The following is a 6,216-nucleotide window of genomic DNA, read 5'->3' as shown; positions in this document are numbered from 1 at the left end:
TCAGAGGTGGAAGGTGCACAGTCCTACTTTATACTTTAAACATTTGTATACCCCAGACATTGTTAACCTGGGCCTCAAGGATGAGTTTCACAGTCAAATGCAAAATTATGCATTACTCTGTGTGTGTGTGTGTGTGTGCCTGCGTGTGCACGTGCATACATGCATGAGTATATGTGCATGGATCTGAGCATTTTTCTGGGAAGAAAAAATATCCATGGTGTCCATTCAATTTTCAAAGAGGCCCTTGAACATAACAATGTCCAGGACAACTGATTGTATAATTTTTCCTTGAATAAACATGGCTGGCTCCTTCTTTGGGTGGCCTGCCTTGTTGCTGATTGGTTCTGTTGTAACATCCTTCCTCATATCGGGCTGGTGTTTATCCTCCAGGAACTCCCACCCACAGTCCTGGTTTGCCCTCTGGAGTAACACTGGGTAGGTCTAATCCCTCTTTCGTCTTTCTAAATGGAAACTCCTTTCTCAGAGTATTGAATTTTTTTCCTGATATGAGCTTAGTTGTTAAAAGAAATCCTTGACATTTTTGATGCTTCTAAAGATTCTCATGGAGTCAGCAAATAACCTCATATTTGAAAAGTTTGTAAGCTTGGCTACCTGGAGCTGAAAGGTAACCGATTCCATTACTACTTAACCCGATATAGTCCCAGAAGGTGTAATTTTCATGTTTGTTAAAATATTGGAGAAAGGATATAGAATTCCGTCCTCTCTCCCTGTTTGGGAAATAATGCTTAATGATAGCTCCAAAAGGTCTGATTTTCAGGAAATGCAGCTTTAACAAGGGGGACATAACATTCTGATTGTAACCACAGAACTTCAGAAAATGCAAAATAAAAACAAAAGTAAGTTTATTACGTGGAAAGACTTTATGTCATAGGATTGAATTTTTTTAAATCTATGACCTCAAACTTTTCTTTGTAACTTATTTACACATTGGCTTTCTTATAAATTATACTACATAAAGCCTTTAGTCATTATATTTTAACCATATTTGTGGATTTATCTTTCTTTCCTTCTGTTTATAATCACGTTGATTCGTTACCATACTGGAAATCAATGCTCCATCTCTTTTTTTTTTTTTTGAGATGGTGTTTTGCTCTTGTTACCCAGGCTGGAGTGCAGTGGCACGATCTCAGCTCACTGCAACCTCTGCCTCCCGGGTTCAAGCAATTCTCCTGCCTCAGACTCCTGAGTAGCTGGGATTACAGGCATGCACTACCACGCCCGGCTAATTTTGTATTTTTAGTAGAGACGGGGTTTCACCATGTTGGTCAGGCTGGTCTCGAACTCCCAACCTCAGGTGATCTTCTTGCCTCGGCCTCCCAAAGTGCTGGGATTACAGGTGTGAGCCAAACCCCGGCCTCCATCTCCTTATCTAGTATGAGGTCTGCTTCATTTGAAGCCAACTGCTAATTCAGCTATCTAGAGCAGCCTTAGCAGGTAATCACTAAATGTTTGCTGATGTAAGATAAGAAGAAACAAATGCTCACTCATTCAGTGAGTATGTATTGAAAACCTACTGTGTACAAAGCATACAAACTGCAAGGAGTCGAAGTGTTACTGGTGGACAGTGTCCAGGTAAAATAATTGGACAAAATGCACAAACAAATCAAGATAAGAATGAAGCAAGGAAAGCATAGATTTACTGAAATGAAAGTACACTCCACAGACCGGGAGCAAGCTTGAGCAAGCAGCTCAAGAGTGCTGGTTACAGAATTTTCCAGGATTTAAATACCCTCCAGAGGTTTCCCATTGGTTACTTGGTTTACACCCTATGTAACTGAAGTAGTGGCCTGCAATCAGTCTGATTGGTTGCAGAAGGTGACCAATCAGAGGCTGAAATGAAGTTACAAAGTTACACATGAAGTCTTGGCATAAGACCAGTCTGATTGCTGATTGGTTGCAGGAGGGGACCAATCACAGGTACTTTCATTTTTCATCTGCAATGCAGAAAAGGGGGGTGTGCAAATGGAGTAGCCTCTGATCCTTTTGTTACTTGGTGTGGAGAGGTGGGGTTTTCCCTTTTGATTCGGTTCTAGGAAGTCAGCGCAAATGCACCTTGGGTTCCCTGCCTCCAGACCCTATTCTTGAACCTGCCTCAAAAGAACTTACAGTTTAGTACTCAAGTTAAGACAGATATTTAAATTGATGTAGAGGTAAAACAATGCAACAATGAATATGGCTGACACACCAACAATGTATATAAAAGAATCATAAAATAAATACCAATTAATTAAATTAGAAAGAGAGAAGAGAGGAAACAAAGAACAGACGGGAACAAATAAGGAAACAAAGTAGCTCAATGTTAGATTTAACCCCAATATTGATAATCACATCAACTATAACTTGTCTAACCCAATTGAAAAAAAAAGATTGTCAGATTGGAAAATAAAGTAATACCCAACCATATGTTGCCTAAAATAAACCACCTTTTTGTGGTGGTGGTGGGGTTTAATTGACAAATAAAAATCATATATATTTATGATGTACAATATGATATTTGGAAATACGTATACATTGTGAAATGGCTAAATCAAGCTAATTAACAGATGGTGAGAACACTTAAAATCTATTCTCTTAGCAATTTTCAAGTACTGGTATATCTTGTTTTATTGTGCTTCTTATTTTTTATTTTATTTTATTTTTGTTTTTGAGATGGAGTCTTGCCCTGTCACCCAGGCTGCAGTGCAGTGGCACAATCTCAGCTCACTGCAACCTTCACCTCCTGGGTTCAAGCGATTCTCCTGCCTCAGCCTCCCGAGTAGCTGAGATTATAGGCACCCGCTACCACGCCTGGCTAATTTTTGCAGTTTTAGGAGAAAGGGGGTTTTGCCATGTTGGCCAGGCTGTCTCAAACTCCCAACCTCAAGTGATCCGCCCGCTTTGGCCTCCCAAAGTGCTGGGATTACAGGCATGAGCCACTACACCTGGCCTATTGTACTTTCTAAAATTGCACTTCACGGATATTGTGTTTTTTTTTCAAATTGAAGTTTTGTGGCAACCCTACATCGAGCAAGCCTATGGGTGCCTTTTTTCCAACAGCACGTGCTCACTTTATGTTTCTGTGTCACATTTTGGTAATTCTTGCTATATTTCAAACTTTTAAACTGTTATAACATCTGTTGTATCTGTGGTTAGTGATCTTTGATGTCACAGTTGTAATTCTTTTGGGGTACCATGAACCATACCCATACAAGGTGGCAAGCGTAAATGTTGTGTGTGCTCTGACTGCTCCACCAACTAGTTGTTCTCTGTCTTTCTTCTTCTCCTTGGGCCTCTCTATTCCCTAAGACACAATATTAAAATTAGGCCAATTAACAATTCTATAGTGTGGCTGGGCACAGTGGCTCATGCCTGTAATCCCAGCACTTTGGGAGGCCAAAGTGGGTGGATCACCTGAGGTCAGGAGTTTAAGACCAGCCTGGCCAACATGGTAAAACCCCATCTCTACCAAAAAATACAAAAATTAGCCAGGCAGGGTGGTGCATGCCTGTAGTCCCAGCTACTCGGGAGGCTGAGGGAGGAGAATCACTTGAACCTGGGAGGTGGAGGTTGCGGTGAGCCAAGATCATGCCACTGCACTCCAGCCCAGGTGACAGAGTGAGACTCCATCTCAAAAAGAAAGAAAGAAAGAAATCCTATAGTGGCCTCTAAGTGTTCAAATAAAAGGAAGAGTTGCATGTCTTTCACTTTAAATCAAAAGCTAGAGATGATTGAGCTCGGTGAGGAAGACATGTTGAAAACTGAGACAGGCTGAAAGGTATGTCTCCCAGGCTAAAGGGCAAGGCACAATCATAGTTCATTGTAACCTCAAACTTCTGGGATCAAGTGATCCTCCTGTCTCAGTCTCCCAAGTAGCTGAGATTACATGGCCCACATCACTGTGCCCAGCTATGTTTTAAAGTTTTTTGTAGAGAGAGGGTCTTGCTATGTTGTGCAGGCTGGTCTTGAAATCCTGGCCTCAACTAGTCTTCTTGCCTTGGCCTCCCAAGTCCTGGGATTACAGGCATGAGCCACTGCACCTGGTCAAGCAAAAATTCTTGAAGGAAATTTAAAGTGCTACTCCAGTGAACACATGAATAATAAGAAAGCAAAACAGCCTTATTGCTGATATGGAGAAAGTATCAGTGGTCTGGGTGGAAGACCAAACCAGCCACAACGTTCCCTTAAACCAAAACCCAATCTAGAACAAGGCAATAACTTCAATTCAATGAAAGCTTAAGGAGCTGAGGAAGCTTCAGGAGAAAAGTTTGAAGCCAGCAGAGGTTGGTTCATGAGGTTTATAGGAAGAAGCCAAGAAGCCATCTCCAGAACATGACAGTACAAAGTGAAGGAGCAAGCGCTGATGGAGAATCTGTAGTAAGTTATCCAGAAGAACTAGCTAAGATCATTAATTAATGAAAGTGGTCACACTAAACACAGATTTTCAGTGTAGAGAAAAAGCCTTCTATTGGAAGAAGAGGCCATCTAGGACTTTCACAGCTAGAGAGGAGAAGTCAATGCCTGGCTTCAAAGTTTTAAAGGACAGGCTGACTCTTGTGTTAGGAGGTAATGCAGCTGGTGACTTTAAGTGGAAGCCAATGCTCATTGACCATTTTGAAAATCCTAGGCCCCTTAAGAATGATGCTAAATCTACTCTGCCTGTGCTCTATACATGGAACATCAAAGCCTGGATAACAGCACGTTTGTTGACAGCACCGTTTATTAAATATTTTAAGCCCACTGTTGAGACCTACTGCTCAAAAAAAAAAAAAAAAAGATTCCTTTCAATATATTACTGCTCGTTGAGAATATACCTGGTCACCCAAGGGCTCTGACAGAGATGTATAAGGAAATTAATGTTTACATGCCTGCTAACACACCATCCATTCTGTAGCCCGTGGAGCAAAGAGTAATTTCAATTTTCAAGTCATATTATTTAAGAAGTACATTTTGTAAGACTATGGCAGCCATAGGTAATGATTCCTCTGATGGATCTGGGAAAGGAAATGGAGAGCCTTCTGGAAATGATTCACCATTGAAAAAGCCATTAACAACATCTGTAATTTATGGGAGAAGGTCAAAATATCAACATCAACAGGAGTGGGAAAAAGTTTATTCCAGCCCTCTGGGAGTGTAAATTAGTTCAACCATTGTGGAAGACAGTGTGGCAATTCCTCAAGGCTCTAGAACTAGAAATACCATTTGACCCAGCGATCCCATTACTGGGTATATGCCCAAAGGATTATAAATCATGCTACTATAAAGACACATGCACACGTATGTTTATTGCGGCACTATTCACAAATAGCAAAGACTTGGAACCAACCCAAATGTCTATCAGTGATAGACTGGATAAAGAAAATGTGGCACATATGCACCATGGAATACTATGCAGCCATAAAAAAGGATGAGTTCATGTCCTTTGCAGGGACATGGATGAAGCTGGAAACCATCATTCTCAGCAAACTATCACAAGGACAGAAAACCAAACGTCACAGGTTCTCACTCGTAGGTGGGAGCTGAACAATGAGAACACATGGACACAGTGCAGGCAACATCATATACCGGGGCCTGTTGGGGGGTGGGAGGCTGGGGGAGGTATAGCATTAGGAGAAATACCTAATATAAATGATGAGTTGATGGGTGCAGCAAACCAACATGGCACATGTATACCTATGTAACAAACCTGCACGTTGTGCGCATGTACCCTAGAACTTAAAGTATAATAATAAAAAAAAGCATAAAAAAAGATCATGACTTGCTGCAGGCTCAGATGATGGTTAGCCCTTTTTAGGAATGAAGTATTTTCAAACTAAGGTATGTACATTTTTAAGATATAATGCTATCGCACACTTAGTAACTACATTATAGTACAAACATAACTTTTTATGTACACTGGGAAACCAAAAATTTATGTAACTTACTTGCCTGTGATATTTGCAATATCTTGGAGGTATGCCTATATACAATACATTAACTATTGTCACTATGATGTATAATAGATTTCTAGAACTATTCTTCCTGTCTAACTGACATCTTGTATCCTTTGACCAACATCTCCCCAATCCCCTTATCCCACAGCCTCTGATAACCACCATTTTACTCTTTACTTTTATGAGGTTGACTTTATTAGGTTTCAGATATTAGTGAGATCATATGGTATTTGTCTTTTTGTGTCTGGCTTATTTCACTTAACATAATGTCCTTCAGGTTTATCTA

The sequence above is a fragment of the Symphalangus syndactylus genome, chromosome 10 (assembly GCF_028878055.3).
Source record: "Symphalangus syndactylus isolate Jambi chromosome 10, NHGRI_mSymSyn1-v2.1_pri, whole genome shotgun sequence".
Lineage (NCBI taxonomy): Eukaryota > Metazoa > Chordata > Mammalia > Primates > Hylobatidae > Symphalangus > Symphalangus syndactylus.
Note: the sequence above shows the minus strand (reverse complement) of the source record.